This window comes from Cetorhinus maximus, chromosome 2 (assembly GCF_964194155.1).
Source record: "Cetorhinus maximus chromosome 2, sCetMax3.hap1.1, whole genome shotgun sequence".
In the NCBI taxonomy this organism is placed as follows: Eukaryota; Metazoa; Chordata; class Chondrichthyes; order Lamniformes; family Cetorhinidae; genus Cetorhinus; species Cetorhinus maximus.
This window is the reverse complement of record NC_135880.1, coordinates 81,433,628-81,457,712: the sequence shown is the minus strand read 5'-3', so window position 1 is coordinate 81,457,712 and position 24,085 is coordinate 81,433,628.

The following is a 24,085-nucleotide window of genomic DNA, read 5'->3' as shown; positions in this document are numbered from 1 at the left end:
AAGCACTAATAATCTCCACTTTCAGTCCGAGGCACATCTGACACGTTGCCCTCAGGCAACCTTGACTCCGACCCCAGTGCCAAGAGCACCTCAGATGAGGACCATGAGGGCAACACCTTTGAAGACCCATCATAGTGCTCACCCACACCCTCCACCAGCGCTGCAGCACACACCTCGGTGGGGCCTAGATGCAGGACAGTATCAGGAACACAATCTGGTGAGCACAGCACACAATCTGTTCCACAGCAGGCAGAGGCAGGGACATCCTGGTGGACAGTGAGCAGAGGACTGCTGGAGGCAAGGAATCTGTTGAGTCCAAATCAGATGAGGAGCCTCTAGACCCTGTCCTCAATCAGTTGTTGGAGCTGCAAATTCAATCACGGAAATATCAGGAAGGGATGTCCAGTGATTGCAAGGGACAATGGAGGAGTCCATCCGCTTTAAGTCCGAGGTTGTAGCGCCGGCATGCTGACCCATCAAGGTCAACATTAGCAGGGTGGTGGCCGTCATGGAGAACTTGGTCCAGGCCATCGGTCCTGCACTGCTGCGCAGGCTGAATTCCATCGTTGATGCCGTAGTTGGCCTCCAACAGTGTCAACGCAAGAGAGATACAGGGCAGCTGGATCTCACTCCAGCTTCCCCTTCTCCTCAAGGAGTCAACCAGGGGCTGTCAGACACCCACTGGGAGGAGGACCAGAAGCTCGAAACCCCAGGGCCATCCACCCAGGTGACTCTGGGAATGTCCAGCCGATCCAAATCTCCTCTTCCTGTAACCCCATCATCTCCAGCTCCACAGGCCGAGAAGGGTGCAGCTGGTCTACAGCAGGACACCCAAAGCAGGCCGGGGCCCTCCAGGTCTCAGCCCTCCAGAAGACGCTCGCCAAGATTATCACAGACAGGACATGGCAGTCAGCAGGCTGCCTCCACCTCCACTGTGGATCGCAGGAGAACACCAAGACGTAGCAGCAGGGTTAGGAAGGTTAAGAAGATATAATTGCACAGCATGGACACAGATGTTAATCCCTTGTACACAATGTTCACTATTGTAAGTAAACTCCCAAGAATGTCTCCCTGCCTTGTTACGATGAGCAGTGCTTGTGTCACTCAGATGTGAAACCTTGGTTCCTGCACAAGATCAAGGCAGGTGTCACAGTGCAGGGCCTCTTCCCTTTTCAGTGTGTAATCTTCAGACCAAAGTGATGGTCCAGCCTCACACTCACTGGACACACAGGGCGGAATTTTACGCCAACAGGATTTTATGGTCCTGCCAAAGTCAATGGACTTTTGAATGGCTCGTCACATTTTACGGCCCGGCCTCTGCCACGATGGGGCTGTAAAATTCTGCCTAGGGTGATGCCTGCACCTCGGTGGTGCTTGTTATTGCTGCAGAATGTCGTGGGCAGGCATCACAGAGTTCCAACATTCTCTCTGTGTGCTCTCAACACCAATCTCTCCAGCATCTGTGTCTGGTGACGCTGTACTCCTGAAGGGGTCAGGCACTGAAGGCTGACAGAGGATCGCATGCGTTTAAAGTTTCATAGCTGCTTCTCTATGATATGACACTGATCACAGAGTGCAAGCGAGCTACCCTCAGTCAGACAGGAGTCAGAAATTCACAGAAGCTATGTGAAGATCTATGGAGTGTCCTCACTGCATGTTGTCATCATCCTCCTGGAATCTAGAGACTATTAGGGCCTCCACTGTGTCTCCATGACATGAGCCTGAGCACTGAGGGTATATGCGCTGCCATCAGCCACACAGGAATCAAACATGCACAGACGCAAGCTGAGGATGTCAGGACTGTCCACACTGCATCTCATCATTATCCTCCACGAATCTTGCAGCTATGAGGGCCTTCAGAGCATGCCTGCCTCATCTGGCCAGTGCGATGACCTCATCGCCAGCATCCTCGCCTTTGAGGGCCTCATCACCCACATCCCCTTCGACGTCCCCCTCATCGGAGGAGACGTGCAGCTTTTCCATCTCCTCCTCAGACAGGTCCTCCCCCCATTGCAGTGCCAGGTTGTGTAGCATGCAGCAAGCGATGATGATGCACAAAACCCTTTGGGGACTGTACTGCAGTGCTCCACCGGACCTGTCAAGGCATCGGAACACCATTTTCAAAATGCCTATCGATTGTTCCACAAAAGTCCGAGTTGAGGCATGAGCCTCATTATACCATCTCTCTGCTGCAGTCTGAGGCTACCTCATGGGCATCATCAGCCACATCCTCTGCGAGTAACCCTTGTCCCGGAGGAACCAACCCTGCAGCCTCTGTGGGCCCTGGAAGATAACTGGGGTCTGAGGCCTGCTAAGGATGTTGGAACCGTGAATGCTCCCTGGAATCATGCACAGACCTGTAGGATGCACGATCAGTGGTTGCACACCAGCTGAATATTCAGCAAGTGGAAGGCCTTGCAGTTGACGTGGTTGACTGCTTGTTGCCACGGGGGTCTGAGCACCATGTGAGTGCAATCGATGGCACCCTGCACCTGGGGAAAACCAGAGATCTGTGCAAATCCCAGCGCTCTTGCTTCCTGGCTTTCCTGATCCCGGGTGAAATGCACAAAGTTCTGTGCCTTCGGAAAGATGGCATCCGTGACCCCCTGGATACACTTGTGCGTGGAGGCTTGCGAGATCCCATACAGATCACCTGTGGAGCCCTGGAAGGAGCCACTGGCGTAAAAATTGAGCACCGCAGTCACTTTCATGGCCGCTGGCAGTGGATGCCCTCCATGTCCCCGTGGCGCCAAACCCTGCAGCAGATGGCAGGTGTGACCGACCAGTTCCATAAACATGCGCAGTCTTCGGCAACACTGGTTCTCAGTCATCTACAGGCATGACAAGCGCCATCTATAGACCGTGAGTCTAGCAAAGCGCCTACAACAACTTCTCTCTGTGCATCTTCAGCTGCATGTGCAGCAGGCCTGCCGCCCCTTCACCTTGAAAGGGGTGCGCCTCCCTTTGCTGAGCAAGGCGCCACCGCCACCCCCTTCTTCTTCTTCTCAGGCCACGAGGCACACCACCAAATCACCAGGCTCCATGATCCTGATGTAATCCTCCTGAAGGATCAAAGAGAAAGGCACGTGGGTTACCATATATGTCCTAAGAACCTCTCTTGGTTAAGTCTGAAGGCTCCTTCACACATGCAGGAGAGTGCCGACCACAAATTAGATGTCCAGTGTGTAGTGTGCTCATTGGCTGTCCGCACTCACCTTTGCCCCACTTCTCTTGACCGATTGGTGACAGCTTTGGCCACTGGACTGGATGCTGTGCTCTCAGCTCAGACACAGGCATTCTCCTAACCCACACTGCAAGGCTGCGCTGTTAGCTTGACCCATGAAGGATACCGGTCCAAACCTTAATAAAGATGTTGCAAAGGGCTGTGAGCACCTTCACCAGTGACTGCGCCATGGCCACCTTTCACAAGGGGGCTCTACAACTTGCCCAGTCGACCAATTGTTCTGCTGCCTCCTAAAAAACACACTAATTTGCAGTCTGTGCTCGAGGGGTGAAATGTTCTGGAGCATTTGGTGGTAAATTCATGTTTTTGTGTTACTTGAGTGGACAGAAAAGCTTCAGAGGCCCAACTCCAAGCATATCAATGGAGCTGCTGCTGAACGGTCTTAGCTGTGGAAGAATGCTCACTTTTGACCAGCTTTCCAAGCGCATGGCCTCACCTCCCCTCTGCCCCCACCCCCCCACATCAACCCCCACCAGCCCCCGGCATGTGCCTGTGTACTTCCTTCAGTCTGTGCTGCCTTGCCCCCGCCTGCCCCGGCCTCACCCACATTGGAGCCCTTGCCCTGGCACCGCACTGAAAGCCAGCCAGGAAAAAGCAACTGTGCCCTCCGCGAATGCGCAGTGCCTCGTCCTTCATTTCCTATGGGTGATGCTTTGAGTGCTGCACTCACCTCCAAGTTCCCCTCTAAGTTCAGGTCACCAGGTGCACGCCTTTTAAAGACAGTCATGAAGCTGTCCAGAAGCCACGCCATCGTAGGTGGTAAATTTGACATGGGGATATGCTTCCAGCAAGCAGGACTAATAATGAGATGCTAAAGCATTGAAATTGGGTTCCTGACACGCGGCAGCGGGAAACACAGCCGGCCATTGACGGGTGGGGCAGGTGGTCATAAACTGGTTTCACGAGGGCGTAAAACCGATTTTTGGCCTTCTCACCATATTGCCTGCTCAGGCCCGCCATGGCGCCTGCCGCCAAAGGGATTCTGCCCTTAGTCCCTGCTGATATGGCAGAAACGTCAGCAGAACTGGCCCCAGGAATCCATTGAATTTAACGGGCTTTCCCATGGATCTTTAAATATGGCACAACAATCGTATCCCACTTCAGCGTTCTCCAACCATGGAGGGCAAGCAGGGTCACATGCTTTATCTGTCAAGGATGCATCATCAGTTAAAGTGACCCCAGCATAGGTTAGAAAGGCTGAAATGGACCTGGATTCCTGAGGCTGCAAGAAAGGTGAGTGACATAGCACTTTCAGGTACCAAGCCCCACTCTCCAACTTTCCCAACATTCTCCTGCACAGCACTCCTCAGATTACACCTTGCAGCTCCCCTCATTCCTCTCTCTCCAGGAACCTCAAATCCTCATCTGACCAGCCAAAGGTCACCCTCGTCCTATTGCCCTCTCGCACCTATCCCTTGTAGTCACCCTCCACAAATTTTGCCCTTCCCTTCTCTCCACAAAATACATTTCTAACACTAATGACTCTCAGCTTTCTCTCCTTGCAGGAGGGTAGAGCACACAGCTTCAGGGAGAGGTAGCGACCCGGTGTGGTTGGGGGTCGGGGGGGGTGGGAGTGGCTGTGGAGAGGTGGGCCAATGGCCCTCTGGGCACCATGATGGCCCCTGGCAATTCATGCCCCCCGGGTTCATTGGGGAGGAGGTCTTTTCCAGGAGGCTGCAACAACCTGCATGAACAACTGAAACTCCTGAGGCACTGGTGCTGATTCTCTGCCTGTAGACACTGTGTTGAAGTCTCACCTCCTTGGAGCTGGATCTCTGTGTCCAACACTCTAGTGAAGGTGGAAAGTGGATAAAGAGCAGGGAGCTGGTGCTGCCCCTGCTCTTGGTGCCTTTCTTCGCTGGCACAGACACGATGGGCCAAATGTCTTTCTTTTACCATGAATTTTCTACGCACTGCACTGAATTAAACAAGTCACCAAATTCCTCACCCCACCCCGGCTAAAAAGTCAGGGGGAGCAAGCCAAGGTGAACACCAGCCACCCTGCAGCGATTTAACGGCCAATTGGTTGTTAAAAGGCTGGGGAGGGGTGGAACTTCCACCCATCTGGATCAGGAAATCCTGCCTCAGAGAGCTTCCAGCTAGAGGCCAGCAGCCCTCCTGTACCAGCAGCACCCCCAGAAGCAGTGGCCACTGCTGGTACTACACTCGGAGCTTGAGGAGGCGAGCTGTGCTGGATCCAGCCTAGCAGGTGAGTCAGGGGTCGCCCTGGCTGCCAAGTTGGCAAACCTATTAGTGGGGGGGTTGGTGGTGGTGTGCATGTGTACAGGGATTGACAGGCTATGGAGGCAGAAGAATGGGGTGGGGTAACACTAGGCAGGGCCCTCTGGTGGGCCCAATGAGCCAGTTAAGGAGTTACCAACCCCTGTACACCACCAACCCACACAGAGAAACTTGGCAGGCTTGGTGCTTAGCATGGGCCTCTTCCACCACGGGTTAAATCCCAGCAGCAGCAGGATGAGGCCCTTAAATAGGCATTAGTTGCCCACTCAAGAGCCTCAATTGACCCACTGGCAGATGGACCACCCGACATCACCTCCACCGCTGGAAAAATTGTTGCGGGGACAGGGGAGGGTGGGTAGGCAGCAGGCAGACCACCCATTGGATTTTGCGTTTCCACGCACGCCCCCCAGCTCCCCCCCCGATCCGCATGCCTTCAATTCCCCCGGCAGGGGCATCCAACCCTAAGTTTCTATGTTTTAGATCTGCCAACAATGACTAGTACTTGCACTTAGATAGTGCCTTTAAAAAGCAAAGCAGCTTCAGGCACTTCACAAGAGCATTATACACAACATTTTGACAAGACACCAAAGGAGATAGCAAGAAAGTTGACTAAAAGCTTGGTCAAACAGGTAAGTTTAAATGAGCATCTCAAAGAAGGAAACAGAGACAAAGAGACGTAAAAAGAAAATTCCAGAGCTTAGTATCAAAGCAGCTGAAAGCAAAGCCACCAATTGTGGAATGATTAAAGTGGGGGATATGCAAGCTACCAGAATTGTAGGAGGGCAGGGAGCCTGAAGATTTGAAGAGCTGGAGGAGATTACAGAGGCAGGAAGGAGCAAGGAGGGATTTGAAAACAATGGTGAGAATTTACTTGTCCCAACAACCCCCACCCCCCCCACCTTCTCCATCCTCCCCCCCGCCACTCCTTAAACCAGCTTATATTTCACCCCTTTCCTATTTTTACTTAGTTCTGTTGAAGGGTCATGAGGACTCGAAACGTCAACTTTGCTCTTCTCCGCTGATGCTGCCAGACCTGCTGAGTTTTTTCCAGGTATTTCTGTTTCTATTTTGGTGAGAATTTTTAAATTGTGCCATTGTCAGACAGGGAAGAAGTTTGGGTCAGCTTGCAAAGACGTGACGGACAGACTGGGCTTGATGTGTGTTAAAATACAAGCAGCAGAGTTTTGGATGAGCACAAATTTACATAGGTGGAAAAATGAAGGGAAAAACAAACTTGCACTTATATAGTTCTTTTCTCGACTACTGGACGTCTCAAAACACTTTACGGCCGATTTTTTATTATTTGTTCACGGGATATGGGCATCACTGGCTAGCCCAGCATTTATTACCCATTCCTAATTGCCCTTGAGAACATGGTGGTGAGCTGCCTTGAACTGCTGCAGTCCATGTTGTGTGGGTACCCCACAGTGCTGTTAGGAAGGGAGTTCCAGGATATTGACCCAGCGACAGTGAAGGAACAGCGATATATTTCCAAGTGAGGATATTGTGTGGCTTGGAAAGAAACCTGCAGGCGGTGGTGTTCCCATGTGTCTGTTGCCCTGGTCCTTCTAGATGGTAGAGGTCGCGGGGTTTGGAAGGTGTTGTTCAAGGAGGCTTGGTGAGTAGCTGCAGTGCATCTTGTACATAGTGCACACTGCTGCCACTGTGCATCACTGGTGGGGGGAGTGAATGTTTAAGATGGTGGACAGGATGCCGATCAAGTGGACGGATTGTCCTGGATGGTGTCGAGGTTCTTGAGTGTTGTTGGAGCTGCACTCATCCAGATGTTATGTCCCAGTATATTCTGAACTTCAAACTAATTTTGTATTTTAAAACTGGCTACAAAAGGCTGCAAAAGATGGCCACCCAAAGATCACCTGACTTTTGTGGATTGATACTATTGTCCAATCTCAAGAGGGAACCAAAAGGATATTCCAGCCTGGTGTTGAATTAATGCCTTTTCCTAAAACTAATTTTAAAAGGTTTTATCAATTGAATGGGCCACTCAAACCTAAATACACTGGCTGTCTCAAACTCTCAAAGTGTCAAATGGCAACACAGGAAGTGTAATTCACACATGACCCTTTGTTTGGAAAAAGGACTTTAAACTTGTGGAAGTCGGATGATGAGGAAGCCATTTTGGTTGTCTGCTTTAAATTCAGTAAAAGCTGCTGACAGAGAGAGAATTCCACCAAAAGCCATTGAACTAACTGCAAGTCGTCTTAGCTGCCAAGGCAATAAACAGCAATACCTTGAAGTGGGGCAAGGACTCCCCCCCAACCTATTCCAAATTTGAGTTCACTTAAGAACCAATCCCTGGAAATTCAGCTGCAAGAAACCCCACAGCTTACTGAGAATCCTTTGCTTTACCAGACTTTCATTTCAACTTTAAAGCACCACCTCCATCTAAGAAACTATAGGCCTGCTACGAAAGAGACTGAGATAATTATAATTGCAACCATGGGCAAAATTTTGCCCTCATTGAACAGGCTCAGTGGGGGCGAGCTGGCGGCTCGGGAAGCTGATCAGTGCCCGTGATCGGGCCATGACTGCGATTTCACACTGGCCTGCCAATTAAGGCGCACCCAGTGTGAAACGCGCGCTGTAGCGTTCAGAGCTGCCTGTGTGGCGGGGAGGGGGTGGGGGGAGGAGGGCGAGTGTGCAAGTTCGCCCAATGAATGCTCCCTGAGGCAGCTGAAGATTCAAAATAAGAAAAATAAAGATTTTTAAAATGTTGAAAAACATGTCCCCTCATGTGACTGTCACATGAGCAGGGAATTGCTATTAATGAAATGTTAAAATTTTTATTTAATTTTGAATTACTATTGGAAACTTCATCCCACCCGTGGATGAGGTTTCCTAAAAAATCCAAAGGCCGCTTGGCCTTTTCACCTGCCCGCCAATCATAAGGTTGGACGGGCAGTGAAAAATTTCATTCAATTGGTACTTTAATGGCCTTAATAGGCCTGTTAACTGTCAGCGGGCGTGTGCGCCCGCCGATCGAAAGATCGCATGAGTGCGCGATGATGTCAGGACGCTCGCCCATCGTCATCGCGCGTCATTTTACGCTCGTTTGGGTCGGGCACATGCTTGCCCGACGAGCGAAAAATTCTGGCCCATATTGTTTCACCTTCATCTAATGAATCTAATCTTTGTGTGTGTGAGAGACATCATAGTTTAAATTCCGGGGCAAGTGTGTGATACATTGACACCAGACTCCTGAAGCAACTGCTCCACATGGAACTCGGTCATGGCAGGTGACTCCCAGGAGGACAATGGAAACACTTTAGCGATGTCTTCAAAGCATCCCTGAAAAAGGTCAAACATCCCCGCCAACCCTGGAAGTCTCTGACTTGTGACCATCCAAAATAGAGAAGGTTCATCGGGAAGGCACCAATCACATCGAGAGGCTTCGTTGGAAACACACACAGGCAAAGTCAAGACGTCAGAGACAACACACAAACCTCTAAACAACTCATTTACCCAACCCTTCAAGCACCACCTACCCCACACGTGGCACAATCCACAGAAACTAAGTGATGGTATGCAAATTGGATGACATGTATCACTAATAGAGAGGACTCAATGGATAGAGGTGGAGCGAGCAGCTGTTCTGTTTGCTGCCTGGCTGTGAAAGCTAAATTCTATCCCAATGATTTTCATTTTAATATGTTAATTTCATTTCTTTATCAATGTATTTTGTGTGTGAGTCATGTGGGAAACCTTAAATGAAACTTTTGTTTTAGCTTTCTCACTACGGTTTTGGCAGCTGACCAAGACTGCATTTGAAACAAATTTCGATGTCTTATATATTTCAAATCTAAAAATAAATTGCACTTTTCAATGCTAACAAATGATTAATCTAACTGAACAATGCTGAATATTCAGTATCATTACAGCACTATGTTCACTCTTATAAGTAAAATTGCATGAATTTCCTTCTTTGTTAACTCTATTTTATATGGTGTTCCAGCAGTTATTTCATTTTTATCAGAGAAAAGAAAATTATTCTGCATTCCAATATGGTAGTCCTTTAAATCATTGCAGCATCATTCAGCAATGTTGTCTCTGTGCACTCAAGCTCTTGGATGCAATCCACTGCATGGGCAGAACCTGACCTCTCATAGATAAATTGGCTCCAAGGCAGAAGTTAACACAAGAATCACCACATACAGTATGTCAATATGTTCTGCTGTGCACCATTCCTGCCTCATTATTACTTGTTCTGAATTTTATGACCCTTATTTCTATCCTGCATCACTTCTGTTTATGTTTTTCTCTCTCATGAAAGGTACTATATAAATCAATGTCACTCTTTCTTTCTTTCTCTCTTTTGTTCACTTCTGCTTTTTCCAACGAATTCAGGCTACAGCATTAATAGAATTCTGTTTTTCACACAGGTATCTAATATGTACCTTATAGAGATCTGTCTCTGTTTCTTTCTCATGGATCTTTTATTGTTATCCTTTATCTTCCTTTCCACTTTTCTTCTTTCTCTTCCCTTTTTCCTGTGGAAGAGGCAGCGGCACTGGAATTCATCTGCTGAAGGACAGGGGTTTGTGTGATTGAGACTCCCCCAAGAATTAGGAACAATCGCGATGCCCTCACTTTTCATGGCTTCTAAAAAAATCAATACCAATGGCCCAGATTTTGACGGAGTTGGAACAACTCTGGAACCAATTAAAAATGACGAGCACGACCCGATTCCAGATTCCTGCTCCCATTCCCAGCGCTCCCAATTTTTGCTGGCAGGGGATAAGAGGGTAGTAAGCCCGCACCTTGAACTCCAGACCTGCCAGCTGCATTGAGCAGTAGGCATCTCCTAGCCCACACAATTTTCATGGACTCGTGGTTCACTGCCCCTTGAAGGAGTTGTGAACCATAGTCTGGGTTCGGGAGCCTTTTGAAAGGTAAGTTCAATAGATTTTACCCATGCCCCTTCCATGTTCCTCATGCGCCCTCCATTCTAACTCATGCCTTCCACCCACCTCCCATGGCCCCTTAAAGCCCCCATGCCAGCTCATGGCCTTTCCATCTCCAATCACCCAGTACGTCATCCTGTTCTACTGAAAGAGTCCCGATGCCTGTGCTCATTAAGCATGCTTGGCTGAGAGCCCAGACACTTAAAGGATTATCTCAGTCGGGGGTTCTGTTTTGACAACTGGTGAATTGTTGACTTCTTGATTGACATCTTTATGCGGTTATAATATGTTGTTATTTCTGTGATCTCTTATGTCAATGTCTCAATGTTTATTTGCATAAGACTAAGAGGTGTGAAGTGTTTGAAGCCCCTATTAATGGGCTTTAGGGGATTAGGAACAGCAGTTTTTTTTAAAAGAAGATTTGTGAATGGATTTTTTTTCTAAGCAGTTCCAACCATGCCATCGTTACTATATGCCTCATTGGTTCTGTGCATAGAGTATCCTGGGTGAATGGACATGGGGGGGGCCATGAGTTGGCATGAAGGTGACATGGGGAGTGGGTAAGGCATGAGGGCATGTGAGGGGACAGAGAGCCAGTACAGCTGGTGTGAAGTCCCAAACGACCAAGGCAAGACTTCTAACCAGCCCGCCTCAGCATTCGGCCTCCCCTTTGGCCATCTAAGCTCATTTTCAGGGTTTGCAGGCCCAACTCCTTCCCACACCTGCCATCCCCCCACCCCCAGAGCAAAAATTGCAACATTCAGGGGCCTTTCTACTGAGGCAGGTAGCTCGAGTCAGGAAATTTCTTGACTCGCAGGACCCGCCTCGAGCTATCCATTTCAGTAGCAAAAGTCCCGGGTATAGCATCTGTGATTGCTGCAATGTCTTTGGCCAGGATACTCCTTTCATCATTTCAAATAATTGCTGAGCTTTGAACAAAACACTTTCTAAATAATGACTGTAAAAAATGCCTGTTATAACTGAAAGCAATAGAGTGAAAATATTCCAGAAAGAAAATCAGTGACATGCCAGAAAAATAAATGAGCTTATTTAGATGTTTCAGATTTGGTGAATTGAAACTGAGTGCAGAACAAACACAAATTAAATACAGTAAATGTTAGTAATCTCCTTTAAGACATTCCTTCAAATTGTGTCCTGGATATAACTTTTGAGCCTGAATTACTGCAATGATGAGTGATTCAAAACAGTTCTGTTTCCTTCCTCAGTTTCCTGCTACAGGGAGTATTTCAGCAAATGCAAAGTAGGAATTGAGAACGTACCAATTGTGTGGCAGCCTGACTCAAGTGACATCAGTTGACATATTTAGGGGCTAAACACAAAGACTATCAACATATGAAAACATTATAAGGCAGAGAAAATCAGCAGGAGAGTTGTTCCTATATCAAACCTGGTCCTATTTTTGTTCTCAGGCACAGTAGGCAGAATCGTCCTAGATTTGCACAAAGTGCAGGAGCAGGTGGGAAAAAGGATGTTTTACCCATTGGCCACAATGTCGGCTTTCCGCACTGTATCATCCCATCCCCATTAATTATGCATTCATGGGGAACACGCCAGCTCAATGGCAGATGGGCTCAGATTTGCCCGCTATGCCATAGCCTCAGCGCTTCCTCCCTCCGGGCACCATATTTAAAGTGCACCAGAGCGCAGCCGATTTCATATCTTCAGACCAGGACTGCTCCAGGTGACAGATGTCTCAAAAAGCAAAGAAGATGGCAGCCCCCAAATTTAGCGACACGTCTTTGGGGCACCTGTTGGCCACAGTGGAAGGCCACCGTGATGTCCTCTACCATCGTTCTGATCACAGGAGGTCGACCAGAGTCACCAATCCAGCCTGGGAGGTGGTGGCAGCAGTGGTCAGCACCAACAGAGTACAGGGGAGGTCAGCCATCCAGTGCAGTAAGAGGATGAATGATCTCATTTGTTCCACCAGGATAAGTCAACTACCTCAGTACTCTCAACACACTCACTCACAAACACATCACACATCCACAGGCCTCTCACAGCTCAAGGGACAACATCACTAAATATCATACACATCCTCACATCTCCATCAGGCTCATATCCTCTGGAGTTGGCGTCCTCATCCCGTCCATGGCTCAGCTCACCACAGAAATGTTCCATGCAGTGCTGTGTGTCCTGCTCACACTCTCTCCATCTGTTTTCATGCAGGAGAAGCTGGCTCACAACAACAGGGAGAGGTCCCAGACTAGGGGTGGAGTGGCCCACGTTAGACGCTTCACTCGCTTTGAGGAACATGCCATCACGCTGAGTGGTGAGGATGTGGACCCTGCCTGCGGCGACAGGAAGGTCAGTGCTGAATACCCATATGAGGATCCTGCACTACATCATCCCTCTCTCAACATAACTGTGAATGCTCTCTCTCCTGGTTTGGACTCTGCTGCCATGCACTAATTATCTCTACTTTGGTTCACAGGGAGCTCTGCCTTGGAACCGACACCCTCAGCCATCCAGTCCCTCAGCTCCATCCAGGTCCTCACCTCCAGCCAAGAAGACACCTCTTCCATTGAAGAGCTGGAAATAAGCAGCCTAGAAGACCCAGCGCTTACCCACACCCTCCACCAGCACAGTGACATAGACCTCAGTGGAACCTAGATCCAGAGTAGGCTCAGGTTCACAATCTGGTGGTCACCGCATAGACACGTGTCCGCAGCAGGAGGAGGCAGGTTCAGCCAAGCTCCCTGAAATTCGGAGGACTGCTGGGAAGAGACATCTGGGAAGTCTGAGTCAGATGATGAGCCTCTTCATTCGGCATCCCAACTCATCTTGGATAGTCATCAGAAGGCGGGGGAACATCACACAGAGCTGTTGGAAGCCCTCAACAGAGCGACACCCAAGTCAGAGGAGTGTGTCCGCCTGCTCTCTGATGAAGTTATGCCCACATGTGCGCATATGGAGGTCTCATGGGAAGGATGGCGGATGCCATGGAGACTCTGGTTTAGCAAAACACAGAGATGTGCGCAGACCTACGCTCCATCGCGGTAGCCATGGGTGAGTTCCTGCAGTGGTGACGCGAGAGGGAAACCGGGCACATCAAAGTCAATCCAGGTGCTCCTTCCCTTCAAGGAGTCAGGCCGGGGCCCTTGGGCACCCACAGGAGGAGGAGCGGCAGCTGGACACCCCTGGGCCATCTGCTCAGGAATCTCAGAGGCTGTCCCCTCCCTCCAAATCCCCTTTGCCTGTGACCCCCTCAACCTCATCCTCTATCACCACAAAGGGAGCAGCTGGCCCACAAGAGGATGGCCAAAACAACCTCAAGGCCTCATCTCTTAGAGGTTGCACGCCAAAGTCATCAGAGGCAACAAGGCCAAACATCGCACAGGCTGTCTCCACCTCTGCTGCAGATGTCAGGGCAGCAACTAGAAGCTGCAGACCAAGAAAGGTTAAGAAATTCTGATCACAGGTGGTTGCACGAGTGAACACATTTTGTCATATCTGAAATAATCTGAAAATATATTCACTTTCACTGAGTAATGTTTAATGTTGTCTTTCAGCTTCATTTACAAGCTTCACGATTCCTCCCCCTGCATTCCGCCCCCCTCACCCCACCACCCCGCCCCGCCACTAGCTGTTCAACTGCACGCAGCTGGACCACAAGTAATTCTGGAGGGAAAAGAAAAACAGAGGTAACGTTTCGAGTCATACGGACTCGAAACATTAACTCTGTTTTTCTCTCCACAGACTTGCTGAGTTTTTCCAGCATTTTCTGTTTTTGTTTCAGATTTCCAGCATCCGCTGTATTTTACTATTATCTGGAGGGAGAAGTGTGTGTGTGGCAGGGCCTCTCGAAGCCTCACGCAAGGACTTTCACACGCACGCAGAGCCTTCCTCCATAACACTCATCTCAATGTCCTGAACATTTTCAGTGCTGCCTTCTGGGGTTCTCTTTCAGTTGTCCATCTGAGCTGACCTGCATCACACTCCGATGCAGCTCCTGTGCCCGTCCAACACGAGGCTCCGCTCACTTCCGATTTGAGAAAAATGGTAATCATCACGTTTCTGAACAGTTCCCCCACCCTTTCCCCTCCCCCAGTCACCCATGTCCTTTCCCCCATCACTGTTGACCCCCCTGGCATCACCTTCCACCTCCCCCCTCACCATTACCTACCAACCAGAACCCTTTTCTTTCCAGGATGTCCAGGTGAATATGCACATTCCCTACCTGCCTGAGAATCCCACCTCCATCCACATTAACCTCCCCGACCCCCTCCTTCCCACCCCCAGTGTCTGTGCCTGTCTCCAAGTCCCCATCAACCACTCTTGCCATCCCTTCTACCGCTACCCATGCACCCTCAGCCTCCCATCCTTCTGGCTCACCCTGCCCCCTCTCATGCCCACCATTCCCTCCTACCACACCCACCCTCAGTTCGCTCCCTAGGAGGCAGCCATTGACTCCAGACCCCTCCCTTGCTCGTTCACCTGCAAAACCCCCCCCCCCATTTGTCCCTCCTCCAACCTTACTCCCTCCTCTGTCCTTACTCCCTCCTCACCCTTACTCACTCCTCCCCCTGAACTCCTTCCCCCTTCCGAACTCCTTCCTCCCCCTGGACTCCTTCCACCCTCCGTACTCCTTCCTCCCCCTGGACTCCTTTCTCCCCCTTGTCTCCTTCCCCCCTCCAAACTCCTTCCACCGCCCTCCACCCCCTGGACACCTTCCCCCCTCTGAACTCCTTCCTTCCACTAAACACCTTCCTCCCACCAAACTCCTTCCTCCCCCTGAAGTCCTTTTCCCCTTTGAACTCCTTCCCTTACACCTTCCCCCACCCTTATGCCAACCTCCTCAGTTGACACATTCTCCCCATTACACCTGCCTCCCCCCATAATCCCTCCTCCCCCTCCCTACCTCACGGCCCCCTGACACCTTTGTTTCCCCTCTCCCAACCTCACCCCACCCCAACTCCTTTGTTCCCCCCTCCCAACCTCACACTGCCCCCACCCCACCCCGGATACACCTTCCTCTCTCACTTACAGCTGGACATTGCTCTCCACACCCCCGCCGATCTTCCGTAGCAGCCCAAAACCGTGATGGCCTGAAGCAGACCAGATGCAACAATGGAGACCTCCCGCCTTCTGTGAGCTGCTTCACTGTGGAGCCATGTCCATGAGAATCCACCCAGCATGTCATACACATATCCCTCCATGACCAGGTACCTGTAAGGCTCCAGCATCTGCTGCTCCTCAGATGTCCGTGATGTGAGCAAGGCCCCAATGGTAATGACTTCTGCATGTCACACTTGCCCAGACATATCCTGGACCAGCGTACTTTCTCAACGTGGATGGTAAATTGGACATGGGGGGATGATTCTGGCAAACAGACAAGACGATGAGATGCAAATGCATTGAAATTAAGTTCCCAAAGTTGGACACCGGGAAAGGCAGCCCTCCATTGACGGGCGGAGTGGACAATCACAAACTGGCTTCACAAAGGTGTAAAACCGACTTTTGGCCTCCTTGCCATATTGTCCGCTCACGCCTGCCACGGCGCCCAATGCCAAAGGGGGCAGAAAATTGCAGCCAGTATTGGAAAACAATGTGTAGGGCCAGAGCATTGTAATATCTTTGTATGATCCCAATGCAATGGTCTAGGAATACAAGAACAGAACAAAACCAGATAAATTAAACTATCCTTTTTTTAAAAAATAGTTTGGAAGTTTCATACTAGTGTTGGGCTGACAAAAGTTTCATGAGATGGGACTTCCATCCATTGCATTGGCCTGACCGTGACCTCACCTCAGATCCCAGTGTCAATGGTATTAACATACTGGGTGGTAGATAATCGCACCTGTAGTGATGTAACAGCAGCATCCATCCAACAGAATATCAAAGTGACACCCTGTTGCTCTGGGAAGAGAAGCTACAGGCCTGATCAGACCAATGACAAAAGGATGGCTAATTATTTGTTTTGCACACCCACGCTGGCAGGACTTGAATCAAACATCAAGCGCACAGCTGACTTTTGGACTTGTCATTGTGGAATCCAAAAAGGTGGCCCAAAATGGCACACCTGCTCTCTGCAGGCATCAGTGCCCTAGGCTGAAAGACATTATATCTGACAAGACTCCTGGATTATCCCCAGTCATGCTCCAAACTGACAGCTACACATTGGAGGAGGGGTGGGGGGGAGGGGAATGGGTGGGGGAAGCAGTGGGGGAGGGGGGTGTTGTGCAGCAGGGTGCAGTGGTCGAAGGTTGGCAGTGTAAAAATCAATAGTGAGCTGACTCTCGCTGGGATACAGTTTCACAGCTACTGTTGGCCTCTAGCCCATTGTCCAGATGGATATTATTCACACGTGAGCCTTGACAGTAATTATCAGCAGGCTATTTGATCACAGATCACAACGGAGCTTGTTCTTGTCCTCACCTGACATTCACACATGAGCACTTTTAGCTGATTTGATGGATAGCAAATAGGAGCAAGACCCTAGTTGATTTCTCTCCTCCTTAGCCCAGGGCCACTGAGGCCAATTCATACCACCTTTGCTGGGATAATTTTCCCCAGCCTAGACTGGGAATTGAGCCTGGACCCTGAACTGTGTGGCTCAGTTTTGCAACTGATGTAAAATTCATCAGATCTGGGCTTTTATTTTTAATTCTAGTTGCTTATAGTTCAGAAGATAATAAGAATATGACTGACATGTTTGACTTGATTGAGCGTGAAGAGGTTGTTATGGGCAGTGCCTGAGTGAATCCGAAACCTTAGATAATGAATAAAACCTGGGAAATTGGCATGTAATGTAAAACATTCAGCAGATTTGAAGCCAGGACCATAACAATCCCTATCCTTTGTTAAGCATGATTAATAACACAGGGTGGACTGGTATCACTGACAAGTTTCTACTTATTAGCTACACTTCAACCATAACAAGATTTTGTTTATACAGTTGCTCAGGCTAGGTTCATTTTACAAGTCATCGTGATTTTATCTGACCAACTACCTACTGTTGATATACAGAGACCATCAATAATGCTTCAATGTAATTTACCAGATTGTGTGTGTTCCTCAAACCTAAAATAATATGGCCTCTGTATCTGCAGAAAATTAAAGAGGCCCAGCTTTTTGAATAAACATTTGGCAAACTTCTTTTACTTTGGGAGGGAGATTAGAAGAGGCACGTGCCAGTTTGATATTAGACATAAGTAGCACAGCGCAAAAAAGTGCATTTCCTGGGAGCTCAGTCACAGTAACGAACCCAGAAATGTGACGGAGAAAGTATTTATGTCCAAAAATGGAGTTTCCACTTCATGTTTGTGAAGTTACAGTGGCAGAGCAGGAGTAGTACTGAGGGAGCTCACTGCCAATGTGTCTGATGTGAACAGAAAGCAAAATATTACAGATGTTGGAAACCTGAAACAAAAAACAGAAAACAGTGGAGATACTCAGCAGGTCAGGCAACCTGAGCCACAATAACGTAAGACAGTTGGCATTTCAGATATAGGGGACTGAGAGATATTACACATGAAGAGCATTTAGAAAAGAACAGAACAAGAAAAGGGAGAAAAAAATATACACACAACCACCCACACGAGTAAAGTGTTACACCTGTAAAGTATTAAGGGTGAGGATCAGAAAATGTTAAGAGGCATAGGTGATATATACAGGAGGCAAAGGACACATTATTTAGAAAAAATCAAAGAAATAAAAATGTATACCTTTCATGTGATTTACGCTAGCTCATACCCAATGGCTTCTAATTTTTCATCTGTTTCAGTGGCACAAACACTACTACGGAGGAGGAATCTGCCAGACAGGAAGAGCCAGATTTTGGCAGAGTTGTGGAGACTCCACAGACCTTTAACAATGGCAGGCAGGACCTGAATCTGGAAGTCCCACCTCCAACAGATCTGATTTTCGGTGGTAGAGGAAAGCGCAAGGGGTATAATTCACACATGAAGGAAACCCAAACTCAGCAGGGTCATTTGAACTCAGTGCTAAGTACAAACAGACCCCATTTGTAGCAAAGGCCTTAATCCGCAATATAGGAGACAGCAATTTATGATGGGGATGTAAATGCTCGTGAAGGCTGGATAAAGTTTCTACAACTGTCATGCTGTTAAGTTATTTAAATCCCCAGTCCTTTAAAAATTATAAACAGTGTGCCTGTATTAGTGAGAGTTGTAAAAATTCTGCTCTATTAGTTACAATAGCTGTTTGCTGACATTACCCAAACAGCTAATATGTCATTATTAATGGTTGGCAGCTTTCCACAACCTACAATTATCCCAGCAGGAGGGGTTGTAAGTTCACAGCTCAAAGAGGTTATTGACAGCTCAGAGGTTATTAAAGGATTGGCTGTCTTTGATTTGGGGTTCTGGATACAAGTCTGTATGATCCTAGACCAGACTCCAAGTTTTTGGTAAGATCTAGTTATGAATCAATAAAATTTTGTTTAAAGTAGACAACATTTGAGGTTCAAGACTCTTGCTAATAGAATAAAGCCACCAGATTCCACAGATTTTGAACAAACAAAAATAAACTTTACTATAAGAGGTCAAAAAGATCAAAATTTACAAGAACTATCTTATACTCTAATATTCAGTGTTAATATGAGGTACATGTGAATTAACAAGCAAACTATAATTGAACACACCACACTGCACAATAAATGGCAGATATGACCAAGACAGAGTCCGTGGATTTCTCAACAACCCACCCAGACATCAGTAAACACTGTGAGTCAATCAATCTCACTGAAAATCTGTCTCTCACACAAGGAATTCCAGTATTCACCTTCAAAGACCTAACTTTGTAATTCTCCCCAAATATCGCTCCAACTTGGACAGTATCAACAATGGCCCACCTCATAGGGTTTCAATTGCATCTCCTGAGATTCCATTACCCTGAATTCCCAAGTACTCACTCAAGCACCAACTCACAAGCACAACTTCAGTTCTTCGGCCAGCCTGAGCAGACACTACTACTCTAAAGGATTACCTAAGTCCCGACAGCCCGCAGCACTGAGTCATCAACCTTCGGCTGCCTTCTTCGATCTTCAGGCCTTCTCCTAATCCCTCTTCAATTACCAGGACTTCCCCAAGTCTGCTTCACTTGAAAACAAAGTCCCAGAGAACCAAGGTGGGCCTTTTAAACATCATGCCTCGGCACTCGGCAGCCCCTGTGGCCACCTCCGATCTGTGCCCGGGGACAGTAGGCCCAACTCTGTCCCACACAGGCCCCCTTAGAGGGAAAATGGTGCCAATTGGAGCACTTTTTCTCAAGGTGGGTATACCGAGCCAGGAAATTTCCTCACTCGAGCTATCTGCCTCAGGGGCAATAATCCGATCTAAGGGAGTCACCAGAGGACAGGATTACCAAAAACAGGTGGAGCCAGGAGGGGTATTTGTGTTCCCCCCATCTTCATAGCCTTTGTGATGTTTTAGAAAGCACTAAATGAGATAAGAAACCAAATGAGTCATCTGCTTCTGATGTATGGCTGGAAATGCATCATTTTCCATCAAAATGGCATTGTCTCTTCCGCATTGGATTAAACTTATTAAAGATGCAATCATATTATACCATTGGTTTTATTCATCTTCATTTGTAACCCAACCAGAAATAGGGTAGCATGAAGTCATGCAAATCAAAATCAATAGATAATGTAATGCTTAATGTCACACAAGGAGCCAGGTCAGACAAACAAAGCCGATAACAGTCAAAAACCAATTTGTAGAAATGAACACATTATACAAATGGTAATCAAATAGATTGGAAAATCTGCAGGCAATAGAACCCTTCTAAATGAAAACAGCTGATCTGAGTATTGGTCTGGGGAAGGGGATATCTCCTATTATTCAAACTGTACTCTGTCATCTTTTTACATTGGAACAGTAGGGCATTGTACAGTTCGTCCAAGTTAACCATAAATTAGCCACGCAATTTATGATGATGTGTTGGCCTGTTTTACACTAACAGTAACATTAGTGTCTCCAGATATTTATGCTGGAAATATATTAAGACGACTACGACAGGACTGAGAGAATAAGAAGAATTAATAGATTTATTTTTGGTTCCTGAATTTAATTCAAAATTTCTTCCTCAGCTTCCATTTATCCCATTTTATGCCCGTAAAGTTATGAATGACATTGGTCATTTTCAGCAAGGTAAAGCGCCATCTTTTAGTGGATTCCTCCACTCCAGGGTGGGGGTGAGGCGGGAGGCAAGTGAATTTAGGTGACTCTGATCTAGCTCCTTCAACGGCATTAGACTTCCTATCAATACTGATGTGCATGACTCCGTTGCTTCTGATTGGGTTACAAAGTAAATTGGATAAAAACAATAGGCATAAAAAAGTAAAGCAGCCTAAACATTAGATTAAGCACTGTAAAATACAGTTTGGCCCAAGATCAGCACACAGAGCAGGGCAGTTCAGGGAAATCAGTTTTTCATCTGGATCCAACATCCTCCCCTCATTGCTCTTTTGTCCAAAGGGTTGAAATAGTAAAGTTCACTGAAGGCAGAATGCAGCAGGGTTAAAATTGCAACGTGTTGCATCCATTTTTCAAGCACAAAGCATACCAATTTAGCAATGGGGTGACTTACACCCAATCTGCGTAGATGCTGTACTAAATTCAGAGAACAAAGACATATCTATTAACTTTTCTTACTTTCAAACATATATTTCAAGGTCAGTTCATAATGTTCTTAACCAAACGCTAGTCCAATTTGTTCATGAGGACTTTTTTTAAAGTGTAAAAAAAGAGCTTAGAGGGACTTTGTAGTAATTATGGTTTTATTTAGTGGCTTACGAATGAAGATCACATGATCTGTAGTAACCAATAGGAGAGAAGTGCGGGCTACCTCAGGAGTCAGTGTAGAAATAGAGTTGGAGTTGAAAGCACACGTATTGTTGCTGTTGAGTATATTGTAAATAAACTTAATGGCCTGAATGTTCCCGTCGGTGATTTGGGGGCAGGGCCCGCTCGCCGACGGGAAAATGACGCAGGATGATGTCGGGAGATACCCCCGACGTCATCCCGGTCCCTTTAAATTTTTAGGAAGGTGGGCGGACAGCGAAATCAGCTGTCCGCCCGCTGGCCTGTCAATGGCCAATTGAGGCCATTGACAGGCTAATTAAGATAATTAAAGACCTGCCCATCCAACCTTAAGGCTGGCGGGCAGGCCAGGAGCCCCAGTGGGCTTCTGATAAAGCATGAAACCTCATCCACGTGCGGGATGAGGTTTCATGTCCATTTTTAAAAAGTCTAATAAAGTTTATGTCATTTTTATTAACATGTCCCATCTCGTGTGACATTGTCACATGAGGGGGACATGTTAATAATTTTTTAATTTTTCTATTTTTTGACTTTTCTTACCTGTCACTAACTTCCCTGTGACAGGACTTTGCCTCAGGGAGCTGTGTGCTCTTTCGCACGCATGCGCGAAAGAGCGCACTTTGACAGATGGGGAATCCCTCCCCCCACCACCCTGCACAGGAAGCGCATTGTGCTTCCTGTCGGGCAGGCCGCTGGGTGGGCCTTAATTGGCCCGCCCACTCAAAATGGCGGCAGGCCCCATTTCGGTGGCAGGGGTCGGCTGTCCGCCCGCTGCCGAGCCGGTGGGGCCTGCCCACCATCTGAGGGCAAAATTCTGCCCAATGTTTCTACCCAAGAAGTGTCTGCAGATTAACTCTATCAAGAGAAGCAACTTGGACACCCTTACAACAAACTGGTGATGAGGATAAAACAGGATTGAACGGAAGAAATCTAATTAGAAAGAAATCGGCACTGTAGCTCAACCAGTGATTGTAAGTAGCAAGCTCCGTTAGAATTGAAGAAGTAACCCCCTCTCAAAATGCTGCAATTTGGGAGAACTGATCCTTTTGAACCAGCCACAGACGATTAGTCTCTTTACATTTTTTCTTATTAATCTATGGTCATCTAATTCCTCTCTGGCCACAGGAAAGATGCCATAGGACAGGAGAACAGCTAATGAGGTTCTGCTATTTAAGAAGGGTTGTAGAGATAAGCCAGGCAACTACAAACCAGTGATTCTCACATCAGTGGTAGGGAAACTATTGGAGAAAATTCTGAAGGAGAGAATCTATCTCCACTTGGAGAAGCAAGGTTTGATCAAGGATAGTCAGCATGGGAGATCATGCCTGACAAATTTGATTGAATTTTTTGAGATGGTGACCAGGTATGTAGATGAGGATAGTGCAGTTGATATAGTTTATATGGATTTCAGCAAAGCCTTTGAAAAGGTCCCACATGGGAGACTTATAAAAAAAGCAAATGCACATGGGATACACGGTAACGTGATAAGGTGGATTCAAAATTGGCTTAGTTGTAGGAGACAGAGGGTGATGACAGAAGGCTGCTTTAGTGACTGGAAGCCAGTGTCCAGTGGCGTACCACAGGGATCTGTGCTGGGTCCCCTATTATTCGTCATTTATATAAACGACACAGATGACTATGTGAGGGGTAGGATTAGTAAGTTTGCGGACGACACAAAGATTGGCCGGGTGGTTAACAATGAGGTTGAGTGTCTTGGGCCAGAGAAAGATATAGATGGGATGGTCAAATGGGCAGATAAGTGGCAGATGGAATTTAACCCTGAAAAGTGTGAGGTAATACACTTTGGTAGGAGTAATTTGACAAGGAAGTATACAATGAACAGCATGACACTAGGAAGTTCTAAGGAACAAAGGGACCTTGGCGTGTGTATCCATAGATCTCTGAAGGCGGAGGGGCATATTAGTGAGGTGGTGAAAAAGGCATATGGAACACTTGCCTTTATCAATTGAGGCATAGATTACAAAAGTAGGGAGGTCATGTTGGAGTTGTATAGAACCTTGGTGAGGCCACAGCTGGAGTACTGTGTGCAGTTCTGGTTGCCACATTATAGGAAGGATGTGATTGCACTGGAGGGGGTGCAGAGGAGATTCACCAGGATGTTGCCTAGGATGAAACATTTAAGTTATGAAGAGAGGTTGGATAGACTTGGGTTGTTTTCATTGGAGCAGAGAAGACTGAGGGGCGACCTGATCAAGGTGTACAAGATTATGAGGGGCATGGACAGGGTGGATAGGGAGCAGCTGTTTCCCTTAGTTGAAGGGTCATTCATGAGGGGACACAAGTTCAAGGTGAGGGACAGGAGGTTTAGGGGGGATGTGAGGAAAAACCTTTTTACCCAGAGGGTGGTGACAGTCTGGAATGCGCTGCTTGGGAGGGTGGTGGAGGTGGGTTGCCTCACATACTTTAAAAAATGCCTGGATGAGCACTTGGCACGACATAACATTCAAGGCTATGGGCCAAGTGCTATTAAATGGGATTAGGTAGGTAGGTCAGGTGTTTCTCATGTGTCGGTGCAGACTCGATGGGCCAAAGGGCCTCTTCTGCACTGTGATTCTGTGATTCTATGGGATGTGGGCTGGGCTAACATTTATTGCCTAGTTGCCATTGAGAAGGTGGTGGTGAACTGCCTTCTTGAACCGCTGCAGTCCATGAGTCCATGAGGCATAGCTGCACCCACAGTGCTGTTAGGAAGGGAGTTCCAGGATATTGAGCCAGTGACAGTGAAGGAATGGCGATATATTTCCAAGTCAGGATAGGGAGTGATTAGGAGGGGAACTGCCAGGTGGTGGTTTTCGCATGTATCTGCTGCCCTTTTCCTTCTAGATGGTAGTGGTCATGAGCTTGGAAGG